Below are 14,286 nucleotides of genomic sequence, written 5' to 3'. Positions count from 1 at the left end.
TGACAACCAAACTTACACTTTCTAGGGAGGCTGTAAAAGTTTCCCCATAAATTTATTTCTGTGTGATTTCTATTTATGGCACATTTTGCTCTAACAAAGATAGATGTTTTGCTTACAGCAGCTGGTGAAGTTTCAGGCTTTCTGTGAATAACTCTTGTATAGGCTCATCAAAATATTTTATCTGACTGTGGGAAGAGAACATTAATGTGTGCAGGGCCATTTTGCAGTGTGTCTATCAAAATGCTGGTGTTTGTCAACAGTTCCGTGGGGCATTAGGGGTTTATTTTAAATAAATGGATCCTGCTGGCTCATTGCTTCTCCCAGTAACCAGTCACTGATTTTGCCATAACTCATGCAAACCACCATTGTGACATTTCACAAATGTTTTAAGAAAGATAAGCAAGATCACTGCCTGGTACTCAAACAACTGCTGTCAGACAAGTGCTTATCTGAAAAAAGTATCCTATTTTTGATCATCCTCTGTACTATCCACAAAACCCTCAGTGACTATCAAGTCACCCCTTTTTAAGTTTTTTTAATAGCCATCTTTATTCTTTAAGTTGACATGGTCTGCCTAAGAAACCGAATTTAGGTCTACCACATGCTTTAAATAAAGGATGCTCCATCCCTCTCCTTGGTGCCCCTCCTGACCTATATTCCTTGCTATGTTTCTAGAATTTATATGAATTTTTTATATGGCTTGATAGATTTACTTCGTACTTTGCTGAAAGTGATAATAAATCTGTACTTCAGGGATTTTTCAAACCTAGTTAAAATATACCAAATGGTGAGGCAGCTGCCAACAGAATTGAGATAGGAGATGGGGGAGTTGTCTTGCTTATAGCATTGCTTCTTACTTACTGCATTAGCAGAGTAAAAGCATTTAAGTATGGATGCCTCACTTAAATGGGCAAAATAACACCACAGATCTGGGGCATTCTTAAACAGGAGGTAGAAAGATAATGATTTTTAGGGCAGAGATGGGGAAAAAGAGAAAGGTTAGGACTTTTCTAAACAATAGGAGAAAATGTTCTGGTGAATAATTGGTGATACTTCCCTTTGTTTTACCTCCATACAGAAGCCTCCAAATGGTGAGGCTAAGTTTTAGCCTTCTCCCTGAAGATCACTCTTCCCTATTTTATTCTCCTCACCTTATCTGCTACAGTATGCAATGACCTTTCTTTTCTATTCAGCCATCAGCCTGCTTCAGCTTTTATTTCCTTCACTGATCAGATGAGACATGAGGGTACAAATGACTCTGAGGGTGCTGCTGGCCTGGATACCTGATTAGATAAACAGACTTAAGCTGACATTTGAAATAGTAAATAGGTCTTTTTTAAAATTCATGAATATAAGAATTACTAAAGGAATCTGGTGAACTGGGAATGTTTTCTGCTCAGAAAGTGAAACATAAAATACTCAGGGTGTAGGATATGTAAGGAATACATGGGTAAGGCACACTTTTAAAGTGCAGGTCTATTTTAAGGCTGCCAGACGTCAGCTTTGCACAGTTGCTGTAATTACCAGCCTGCTGCAGGTATTGCTTCTTTCTAGGTTTGGGCAGCAACCACTTATTCTAACCCAACTGTTTGAATGCTAACGGATATCAGTGCTGTAGAAAGGAAGCATGTGTGGAATGAAAGAGAGAGGTAGGGGGATGGAAAATGCAAAATTTCCCTCTGAGAACATCATTAGTTTTGGCAGGACAGAACTGAAGATAGAGGAGGCACCATGAATTTCTTAGCACAGAAGTTAAAGAACTTGAAAGTTCCAGGTCTTGAAATACATGGCTTGAGAATTGTCTCATCAGTCTTAATGTCTCATATTTTCCCTTTGGGGCACAAACTAGAGGCGTGCAGGCAAAGAGTCCCTGGTAGCATTGCTTTCCTTTCACTGGAATTGCCTTGAGATTCATGGATGATGACATACCTACTGTAAGTAGGTGAAAGTGCAGCCTTAACAGCCAAGAGGTTAGCTGGCTGGTCAGAAGTGGGACGGAAAGGAAGGGAGTCTGGAGAGCAGGGTACATACGGTAGGTGCTGGTCAGCACTGGCCAGGCTTCAGGAGTTCTGCTTCATGCAAACTGAACACCTGCTGCTGTGGTGAGAACAGGTCTTGTGCTGAGCTGCGTCTGGGGGGAGGTGAATTCATGTGCTGCTCCATGATGGGAATTACAGTGTGGTGAGAGGGAGTGAGCAGATTTGCTTTCAAAGTGCTTCTGATCCATTGACACAGATTCCAGTGCCTGAGCAGTGTCTGTGCTGTATGCATGACTGCCAACCAGCCCTGTTCTCGTGGCTGTTTACCCTTCCTTGCCACACCCCCTCACCTCTGGCCGCCACTGTTGTCATCCTTCAACATCGTGTGTTGCTCAGCTTCGGAGACACAAACACCCGAATCTTTGTGCTGAATGTCTGGCAAAGTGTTGTCAGTAGCTGAGGAAGCCTCGCTAATGAGGGGGTGTTTCTGAAAGCAGCGTGGTTCAGCACCTCTCCTACGCAGCCTGTGCAGCAGCACAAACAGCCGCCTTCTCTGGAGCTCATCCTTGCAAACGAGCCAAGTAGGATTCACTAGATAGTAAAAATCTATGGGCTGGTAATCACACTTCAGTATTTGATTTAAATACAAGGCCAGATAATGCAGAAAGCATGAAAGTGTTTCAAGATGTTCACTCATCAGTTAGAAATTCCCTACCCAGCGAGATGCTTTTTTACGTGAGAGGGTAGCCTGGCACTTGGCTCCTGCAATGCTGCAGTGGTGGCAGGACAGCTGCAGGAGGGCACCAGCAGCATTTGGATCGAGCTTGATTAATATCTGGGAAAACACTACGTTTGAGGTTCCTGCAATTCTTTGTGTCACTTTACTTGACACAGGACCTGCAAGGACCTTACCATTCCTTTGGCAATGATGGACCTGCACTAGGCTTTGTCTTCATCATGTACATGAAACCTTAAAATCCTGCGACAGAAGAATGAAGTGCTGCTCTAAGATTTCTGTCACCTGCAAACCCACCAGGTTAAGAGGGACAGTCTTTCTGTAGAAAGACACTGACCCCCAGTGGACAAGTGGAGCAATCATAAGAACTTGTTCTAATTAAATTTAGCTGTATGAGGACAGAGAGTGGAGATGAAGAAGTTCAACTTATGGAAAGAGAGATACATTCCTCTTTCAGTAATTGAGTGGTACTTTGGTAAAAGTGGGTGTACAGCAAAATCTCAGTGCACGTAAAACTGTGCTGACTGCTAGAGGCTCAGAGTCTTGGGGTCCTTGACAAATTGGGAACAAGGTGCTCTGAAATGTAAAACTGCCACAAAGGTAAAATCACTGGAGAGGCAAAGTGTGACAGCTGAGGAAATTACTGCACCTTGGCTGAGATCCCACCTGTAAGTATCCTCACAAGTCCTCTCAGCCTGCCCTGGTTGTGAGGTGCTGTGACTTAGCACAAATGAAGAGGAGGCCTCCAAGGAAGGTGGCAGAGGGGTGTGAATTGCAGCAGCTTAATATTGGATGTTTTAAAGTTTTCATTCACAGAACCACAGAGGGGTTGAGATGGGGAGGAAACTCTGGAGGTCATCTGATCCAGCCCCCCCCCCCACTTAAGCAGGATGACCTGGACCTGATTGCACAGGAGCATGTCCAGATGGCTTTTGAATATCTCTGAGGAGTGAGACTCCACAGACCCTCTGGGCAATCTGTGCTAGTGTCCAGTCAGGCTCACAGTGAAAGTGCTTCCTGATGTTCAGAGGGAACCTCCTGGATGTCAGTTTGTGTCCATTGCCTTCAGTTGCAAGCTTGAGCCCTAGGGATACTGAGCATCAATGCTTATCAACTGTGTTGGTTTAAATGCAATGCTTGAGTTAAAAATCTTGTGAGTTCCTCCTTATACAGGGAAGATGATGTGTGGCTGACAGCGGATGTGCTATTCAGCTTCTGAGTGACATAGTAATAAAAATCACTAAGTGAAAAAAGTTAGTTGCACAGTAGGTTTCATCATTGGACTTCTGATGAAAATAGAAAACCTTGGTTGTTCCTCTCCAGCCTTACTTGTCTGAAGTACTTTGAATTTCACCATGCTGAGAGGTTTTCTAATGCCCATCAGCAGCCTCATGAGAAATAATCTGGCATTGACAAGGCTAATTCTTAAGGAGGAGAGAGTTTTGTCACAGCCCTTTATAAAAGGACTGGAGGATCAGTGAGGTATTGGCAGATGTAAGTTTTCCCACATTCTTTTGTGAGCAAGCATATGTTTGGGGGGAGGTATTTTGAAACCCATCTTCTAGTTAAGAAGGGAAGTAAATTCAGCAACGAGTTAGTGCTGTTTCCTTAGACTCCACTGCCCTTTGTGTGGGGGAATTGGGTCCTAGTTAGTAGAATGCCTTTTGTCTGCTCTTTCATACGATCATAAGGTAACTCAGGCAGGAGGGGGCCTCAGGTGTTCTCTGGTCCAATGTCTTGCAGTAGGGTCAGACCAAGCTGCTTGAGGCTTGATGAAGTAAGATGTTTTCATTGTTATTTCCCCAGTGTGATAAGGACCTTCATGATGGTGCTAAGCTTTCCCCTCCCAAAGTGCCTTGACTGAGAGGTGGGTCCCACCACTGTCTTCACTACTCTGAAGAAGAGAACGCAAAAGCTTTCTGGTCACTAAAGGAAGAGCACATAGGGAACACCCTTAGTGTGTTATGGGAGGAGCTGTTGGCAGTGCCAACATTCCCTGGTCTGCAGATGCGTTATCAGGGGAGAAGCCAGCTGGGGTCCTATGTGGAAGACCTTAGCATTTGTAAGCTGCTGCTTTGCAGTTCTCTTCTGGAACTTCTCCAAATATTTGAAGGACTTAAACAGTTGGTAGATGGAAAACATTGCTGTCTTCTTCTGTCCTCCTCAAGTGAAAAGAAAGAGGGTAATTATTCCTCTGGGACAATGACAGCGAGTGATGCTTTTTACATCACTGCTGTGTACACCACTCCTCTCATAAGAAATACATCCCATATTTTCCTTCAGATGTTTGATGTGTCTGTAGATGTGGGTGTTAATGGGCAAAGGCCTAACCAGATTTTGTTAGGTGTGTTAGTTATTGCCTGGAACTTGCCGCTAAGTCAGCCTGCTGGAATGAGAACAAATCAAAGCTTGAATGACAGCTAATCTATATTCTGAAATACATTATAGAATATTTAATTTACATAGAGATCAAGCCTGCTTGTAGGGAGCAGAAATCAATAGTGGCTTTTATATCATCCTCTGGGTGGAATATTAAGTCTGAAATTCCATAATATCTAAACAGCATCAAGAGATTAGATGCCAATAGTATTAATAGCATAAGAAGGATTGTTTTATCCTTTCTTAATAAACTTGATATAACTTCAGTTTCCAGAAGAGGTTTTCGTTCTTTCAGAACAGGAAATGTGTTGCAGTTTTTTCAGTTTATTAGTGTTTGAAGTTATGGCCAACAGCTTGCGATTGCAGGTGATGTTTAAACACAGAAAGAAAAGGTGGTCCCTGCAGTCTAACCTGAATTTGAGGGGTAGTTGGGGGGCAGCTACATTATCTGAATAGGAGCCTGTGCTTTTTTTTTGATTTAAAGCCCACCCCTGAACAGAGAGATCTGCCATGGAGCAAAGTGTAGTCAATTTAATGGCTGTAATACTGTCAAGTAGAGAGTGGATGCAGATCAAATCGAGCCATCTCACCAAAGACCCTGTTGCCAGTGTGTTCCTACAGCATATGGTGTGATTCCCAGTCCAGCTTGCTTCTGGTCTGTGTGTGCCCATAGCATATAAGCACAGCATCTGTCTCTGCTGTGTCTTGGAAAGGCATTGCCAGCACTTGATTTTATTTGTTCTTTCCTTTGAGCTGACTGGAGCCATATAACAATCTGCTTCAGCTGTTCTGTTCTTTAGGCACTATTTTTCTGCAATTTACTTTGATTCTGAATAGGTGGGAAAGGTGACAATGAAAGAAAACATTTCATTCAGAACACTGTTTCTTCCCAAAGCCATGTCACAACATGACATACAATTAAAACTGACTGAATGCCCATGGTTGGTACATGAAATCTCTGCTGTGCAGTTTATGGTGATTCACAGTAGCAGAGCACAGTGAACATGATATGCCAGAGTATTCACGCTTCCTGCTCCTCTGTAGGTTCTCCAGGTTGTGGTGCTTTTTGTCCTCCAACCTCCCTTCCCCCCACGCTCTCCCTTCTTCTGTATGATAAGTACAACCATCGGTCCAAGATTAACTTTATGCAGAGTCTTTATATCACCCTGGTTTTAATCAGCTTTGCACAACCAAGTTAGGTCTGTCTTAAATCTGCTGTGCTTACGAAGATGCAAAAAGAACCAGCAGGTACAAGAGGACTGAAGCAGGGGGAGGAGGTCGACAAAATTGTGGGAGTGGGCAAACAGGTGGCTTTTCAGGTGAGCTGTTTTAATAGCTTGAAAAATTAGCTTTTTCAGAGAGCATGTAATGGCTTCCAGGTAAATTACTCAAAACTATGACTTTTTTAGACTAAGGTTTTCTCAGAATTTCTTGAGGAGTGTTCAGACAGTTGTTAATAACCTTCTGTAATGCATCTGCTTTTGTGTGTACAGCAAAACCATGTAGAGACAGGCTATTTTTTTCTGTAAAACTGCATCTCTACTGCAGCATTTAAAGCCTGTATCAACTACACATTCCTTATTTCCTGCTGTCATGGGAAATTAATTTGATTTCTTTGGTTGTGCTCTATCTAGGCAAATAAAATACAAGAAAGCCTTAGATACTGCAAATTCCTTTAAATATATTGATGCTTTATAGAAAAGAGAGCATATTCTGGGTTTTTTTTTTACAATGCAGCCCTTTTAGTTATTTTAATTAATTATTTCTTTTGAGGTCATTAACTTCATTTATAGTAAATTCTATTGAAATGCTTAGAATTTTTGAGTTGTGCAATTATCATATCTTTCCATCTTTGTTGATCTCTAGCCAAAACATAGAACTGGGCTGACATTTAGATCTGTGTTTGCATTTCAGCTCTGCCAGATGACTGCAGTTTCTTTAAGTGAACTACGCTAAAAAAGCCTCATGTGAACAGGTGGCAAGAAATACAGCAAACAAGCTTCTTTGCATTCTTCTGTTCCTAGACTGCCTGCTCAGCAATGAATCCCTTTTAAGATTTAATGTGTACATGCTTTGTTGTATTTTCATTGGCATCCAGTAAAGATATGTTCTCTCTGGTGAGAGTCGGCCCCTGTACTGCCCACCAGGTGAGCACATGTACATGCCTGCCATAAGGGGTGTATTTGACACATCTGTAGCAACATACTTGTTTTTTCTGGCCCACTAACATTTTTAAAAGTGGACCTGAAGCAAAGCTTAGGTACATCACAAGTTGCAAATTTCACTTGTAACCACCAAAGATTAGAAGTGTCAGCCATGGAATAATAGCTTAAGAGGCATGAACAAAAAAAAATCTTTTTACGATCAGGTGACCCACCTGGTGGATGAGGGGAAGGCTGTGGATGTGGTCTATCTGGACTTCAGCAAGGCCTTTGACACTGTCTCCCATAATAGTCTCCTGGAAAAGCTGGTAGCCCATGGCTTGGACAAGTGTAGCCTCTCCTGGATTAAGAGCTGGCTGGAGGGTCGGGCCCAGAGAGTGCTGGTGAACGAAGCTGCATCCAGCTGGCGGCCAGTCACTAGTGGTGTTCCCCAGGGGCCTGTGTTGGGTCCAGTCCTGTTTAACATCTTTATTGATGATTTAGATGAGGGGATTGAGTCCATCATCAGCAAATTTGCTGATGACACCAAGCTGGGAGGGAGTGTCGATCTGCTGGAAGGCAGGAGGGCTCTGCAGAGGGATCTGGATAGACTTGAGAGATGGGCTGATTCCAATGGGATGAAGTTCAATAAGGCCAAGTGCCGGGTCCTGCACTTTGGCCACAACAACCCCCTGCAGCGCTACAGGCTGGGCACAGAGTGGCTGGAGAGCAGCCAGGCAGAAAGGGACCTTGGAGTACTAATTGACAGGAAGCTCAACATGAGTCAACAGTGTGCCCAGGGGGCCAAGAAGGCCAATGGGATCCTGTCCTGTATCAAAAATAGCGTGACCAGCAGGACCAGGGAAGTGATCCTTTCCCTGTACTCTGCATTGGTGAGGCCACACCTTGAGTACTGTGTTCAGTTCTGGGCCCCTCAGTTCAGAAAGGATATTGAGGTGCTGGAGCGAGTCCAGAGAAGAGCAACAAGGCTGGTAAAGGGACTGGAGCACAAGCCCTATGGGGAGAGGCTGAGGGAGCTGGGGTTGTTTAGCCTGGAGAAGAGGAGGCTCAGAGGTGACCTCATCACTGTCTAGAACTACCTGAAGGGAAGTTCTAGCCAGGTGGGGGCTGGTCTCTTCTCCCAGGCACTCAGCAATAGGACAAGGGGGCACGGGCTCAAGCTCTGCTAGGGGAAATTTAAGTTGGAGATCAGAAAGAAATTCTTTCCAGAGAGAGTAACCAGGCATTGGAACGGGCTGCCCAGAGAGATGGTGGATTCACCATCCCTGAAGGTTTTTCAACTGAGATTGGACATGGCACTGAGTGCCATGATCTGGTAAAGGAACTGGAGTTGGACCAAGGGTTGGACTTGATGATCTTGGAGATCTTTTCCAACCCAATTGATTCTATGGTACAGTGTATTCTGTACTATTAGAGCAGAGACTTGAAAACCTCTTAGCATTCAATATCCATCGAGAGGGTAACTGTTCCTGAAAAATCTGTTTTATTTCGTACATCATGGAAGTGTTTGCGATTATCTTCATCTGAGCACTTGTGACAGTTGCTGTATTACTAACTTAGGGAATGGGGCATAGTGTTGCAAAGCTAGCTGGTCTCTGAAAACAGAGGAGTTATGGTACTACTGATGCAAATATGCAACAAAGCCAAAAAAGTGACTCAGCACTGGATCTGGTAAGAGTTACTGTTCTGGGCAGCAGCACTGGCAAAGCCTGACGGCAAAGGAAGATGGTAAGTGAACTGCTGCACCTCTCAGAGAGGAGGTGGGAACGCCAGAACTACATTTGCTGTTAAGATATTTCAAGCACACTTGTAACTATGGACAAAGGGTGCAGATGGTACAACTGGTATGAATCTATCACTTTATGCTCTTCAGGCCTCTGGTTTGTTCTCTATGTGCCACCTAGTTGTGATGCACTCTGTGTGTCCACTGACCTTTGACAGCCGAGACCTACTGCATGTTCAGCATTTTTCCTTTTTCATTAGTTTTTAACCATCCTGTAGACTTTCCAGGTGTTCTTGCAGCTGTCAACTCTGTCTGTGCCACAGCTGCAGCTGCTGCTGCTAAGCCATTCAGTGTGATTCTCTGTGCTGCTCACTTCAGGTAGAAAAAGATCAACAGGACCCAAGAATTGCCTGTGAAATACAAATTATTCTGTCAGGTAGGACAGCAAAAGGAAAGCAAACAAGGGTTTCTTCTAATTAAATGTAATGACAAAAAGCATCCCCTGCTAATTCCTGAACTACTTTGGCAGGAGACAGAGAGGAAATAGAAGGGGAGAAGAGGATACCTGCCACAATGGGGGAAGGAAGAGCGAACCAGGAGAAAAAGCAAGGTGGCACTGCAGCTTGTCCTGCATGCCCTCCATGGCTTTGAAAAGGGTACACTGCCTCACTGCCCACACTCTGCCTCACTGCCCACACCAGGGCTGCCTCACAGCATCTTTAGGGTCCTTCAGCTCCTGGTGCTCAGCTTCTCCTAAGGAGAGTGTTACACAAGCAGTCTCTCGTTGGTAGGCAAATATTTAGGATGAGACAGCACCGTTAGTCACTGGTCTGGTTTTTAATCTTTTCCTAATCCTTGCAGGAATATGCATGCACCTAAAATAATTTTAGGAATGTAGTTTCTGTAATTCCTTTTTATTGGTTATATAGAGCTGAGGAAAACCCCTGATATCCTGGGAGCTGTACTCATAAAGACAAAACTTCATTTTATTTCAGTTTGTCTTTCAAGTGAGAATGTGCTCTGGTGCACCCTCAGATCTCTTTCTCAGCAGAGTGGATTAGCTCATGCAAGATTTCACGCCATACCAGAGGTATGTGGCAGGTACCCTACACCCAGCTAGTGTGCACACAGCTCTCCTGGGTGATACAAGCCATACTTCATTTTGTTGCACAGACCCCACTTGGGGAAAACACCAGTGCCAAAAAGGCTCTCCCAGGAGCTCCCCTCAGCTGCTTTACTTCCTGTTAGGGAGCAGAGTGGTGATGGACAGGCTTCACCATACGGATGAGTGTAAATGTGTGCTACTTTCGTATAGCTGGATCTTTATGTGTTCTCTATTGTTAGTCTCCACTGTGGAATACACTTCACACAGCCAGGATTCTCAACACACCTCCATTTCCACAAGTATTCAGGGAGTGATACAAGTGTATGCCCCCTAAGTCTCACCTTCTACATCTTCCCAGTGACTTCCCTCCTACCCAAAGCAAAGAGGTTTGGTGGCCCCTAAAGTAACTCAGCTCTGAAACTCGAGGTTTCAGTGGCAGGGAGGGGCAGTTTTTTAATCCTGTTTTGTGTGGGTGGTGTTTTTTTCCTACATGAGAAGTTAGGAAAGAACATTTTAAGGTGAAACCTGGCAGAGTTTATAACTCACATTCTTCTAAAGCCAAACCTCCCCCCATCCTCCCTCCTCCCCAGGCTAAGCGATGACCCTCACTGGAAGCTCCACACCCCACCAAGGCCAAGTTGCTGAGGGTCTGTAGGGCAGCTTGTCATGTTTCAGGGTAGGCTAACATGTCACTCAGGAATTAGTACTTGGGGTTTCCAGTGACCAGCTGGAAATGAACTGGGGAAATGTTTACCTCACTGGTTGGTGGGAGATGGAAGCTGCCAGAAGAGCAGGTTTTGGCTGGGCAGGATGGTGCTGGGCCCATTTTGATCAGTCCAGGCGGCTGACATGGAGATTTCCATCAGGTATTTTTTTGAGTGTGAAGATTTTAAAAAATGTATGCAATGTGAGTCAGGAACAAGCTCTTTTTGCGGATTCAAGGCTTTCAATGAAACTCTTCAACAGGACAAAAGCCTAAAAGCAGTTTGAACAGGATTCCTAGCAAGGGCTTAATACAAGTGGCTGGGATAGTGACAAATGAGCTGTTACTTCACTTACTCAGGTGGCTTGATCCAATGTCAAGATAGAGCAGGGAACAGGAATTTCTATAAACTGTTGATGTGTAGTATTTTATTTTGTTATAGCAGCAAAATTGTACTACATTTAGAGGCATAATGACAGACATAGTAATATGGAAAATAGTATTAAGGAATATATATTGGTTTAGCAAAGCACCAGCTGCCATAGAAATTGTTCATGTCACAAACATCAGTACTTGATTAGTAATGCTGGCAGTGGCAGGGGTTTTTTCCTCCCTTATTTCCCTCTTGTGACTTCAGCATTGGTAGTCCTGGCGACTGAGAGGTTCACTCTATCCAAAAATTGTGCAAACTTTTTCTTGTGCCTCAGTCCTAGGGAGGACAGGATGTTTAAGTTACTTACATGCTCTTGGTTCTTTTCCAGTCTATGAATAAATGAGTCAAATGTCACCACTAAGTAGACTGACACCCCCAAATTATTTCAAGTGGTGAACTCAATTATGACTGATCATTCTCTTTTTTAATTTGTATTAAGTGCAGGTTGTCTATGATTCTCAGGGGCAGCCTAGGGTATGCTGTGCCAGGTTCCCTGCAGACACAAGGTCCTGCCTTAGCTCTTTCAGATGATCTGGCCCTGCAGACTTGAAATATGTCTACAACTTGGGATGGAGCTGAGTAACTGTGAGCTCTTTGGTTTGACAAAGGATATGCTTTTAATGGTATTGGGAAATGTTTCCCACTCAGAATCCAAATGCTAAGGCTGCCTCATGCTATCACTCTGATCTTTCTGTGGTTAATCTGTTGAGGAAAATGATACCCAAATGTTAACTTTTTCTTTTAAATACTGTTTCTGCCTGTGATGTGACATAAACACATTGTGGGCCAATGAAGACCTTTATGTAACTTTAATTAATTTTATTTCCAAAGCTCATGCCCCAAGGCAGATCTTTCTCTAATACCTAAAATTGTTAAATGTTTGTGTAACCTTTTGTGAGCACCCTATGTTGTGAATAATGGGGAAAATACTTAAAATTATGAAGAGCATCATGTAAAAAGTGAAAAAAAAAATGGCTAAGAAGCCCAGCCTTTCTCTGCCCTTCTCCAAAATGTAGGCACCAAAGTTGTTACTATGTACGGCAGAAGATACCAAGAGATAGAGGAGGATCCAATAAATAATGTGTGGAGACTGCCCATGGCTGTGCTGTCACCCCAGTCATTGACTCCTATTGTTTAACATCAGAAATGTTCACTAGATCATCGAGCTATACCACCAGTATGTTACAGGCTCTCTTAATTTAACAGTTGTTTATTCCTCTACTAAGTCCAGTTTTTGGTGCTTGGCTCAAGCCATCCCATCAGCAGATCTAGATGTCAGGAGATCTAGATGTCAGGATCCCCCATTTCCTGGAGAGTGTTTTCCAACACTTGATCTCTACCTCCTTGTTATGAACTAATGCTCTGCTGAGGTCTAAGCTTTCCAGATTATGGTATGGACACCCATAGGTGTCTCATTCTCCATGAGGACCACAGGATAATTCAGGTTCGAAGGGACCTCAGAAGTACCTAAAAACAGGGTCAGATTGCTCAGGGTTTTATACAGTGGAGTCTTGAAAACCTCCAAGAGGGACTGCACCTCTCTGGCCAACCTGTCACTGCCTGGCAGTCCTGGTGGGGAAATAATTTCTTCTTATACCCAGCATCAATCTCACTTGTTTCACTTATGCCTGTAGTCTCTGATCATGTACCACTGTGAAGATCCTGGATCTGTTGTCTTGATAAGCTCTCCACAGGCACTGCTGGGTCCTTGTGAAGCCACCTCTTTTCCAGGCTGAATGAACTAAGCTCCCCCACAGCATCTCCTCACAGGCTGTTGCAAAACCTGTGACTTACCTGTATGAATGTGTGTTTATAAAACAAATCCCTTCATATCAAAATGCAGAACAAGTTTATGTTAATTTGCTGAGCAGTCTGATCTCTGTTATCTTGATGTCAACTTGGGTATTATAAAGCCTTTGTACGTGAAAGCACAGATGTCTGTATGTTTTGTATAAATGTCAAAGTTTCCCATCCCTCCCTAGTTATCTCATCAACTAAATTTGATTTTGTAACAAAAATCAGACATCAGCATTAAAACCCTTTCTTCCAGACTGGTCCAGGCTGGGTCTTTCTCACAGTGATCTCAAATACTATCTTCATACCTCATCAGCAACCCAGACCTCTGTTTCTCCTGATGGTGAACCAGAGGGAAAGCAGAGCTCACAAGAGGTTTCCACATTGCTTCCTGAATTCTTTTACAATGTTCACTGCAGAGAAGATGAGCTCTCACCTAATACAGGCACCATTCATTACCCCATTTATTTCTGAAACACTATATCCTGTGCACACAAAGGCACAGTCCTGCTCTTCTACTTCGCATGGACTCTGGTTTTACCATCAGCAACAAATCTGTAACATCTCCTGGGCAGGATTTTATTTCTGGTTCTGGTTCTCACAGTCAGCTGCTGCAACCCAGGGGCAATTACAGCACTTGACAACCGCTGCCAGGTGGTTTTTAGATGGAGTTTTAAGGACTGTTTTTGACTTGGAAAGCTGCAAATAGCCCGTGACCCTTCTGCAGGAATCTGTACCTCTGCTGCGGTTGAACCAATGGATACTGGTTGCAAATACCTCTTGGGCTCTAGCTTCACCAGGAAAAAAACTCCACCTGGTAAAATCCTATTGGAGGTGAGGTTTTCTGTACCTTTAATGGGTCAAATAAATGTTAGGCCTCATGGATTTTAACCTGATCCACCAGCTAGAAATTCCCAGTTGCTGCATCTCCTGTTGGATTTTTACTGGTTAAGACCGGAGACGTGTCTACATTGTGCAAGGGGAGGTAGTGTACAGTGCTCAAAACTTCAGAGTCTGTGAAGTATCCATACCTTTCAACTACACCATCAGTGGAAGCCTTTCAAATACTGCCTCTTTTTTATACTGTTGTTTGCTTCTGCACCAGCAGAAGGGTGGCACCAGCCTGTTTTACACTGTAAGCCTGACAACAAGGCAATTTTATGTTAAGCTTTACAATTGCTATGTGGTGATGCACTCTTGCAGGTGATTCAAGCTACTGTTAGGGAGACATGCAGGTAATGTGATGGAACTCTTTTTTTCAAGAGCAGAAAT

This window comes from Pithys albifrons, chromosome 1 (genome assembly GCF_047495875.1).
Source record: "Pithys albifrons albifrons isolate INPA30051 chromosome 1, PitAlb_v1, whole genome shotgun sequence".
Classification (NCBI taxonomy): Eukaryota; Metazoa; Chordata; class Aves; order Passeriformes; family Thamnophilidae; genus Pithys; species Pithys albifrons.
Note: the sequence above shows the minus strand (reverse complement) of the source record.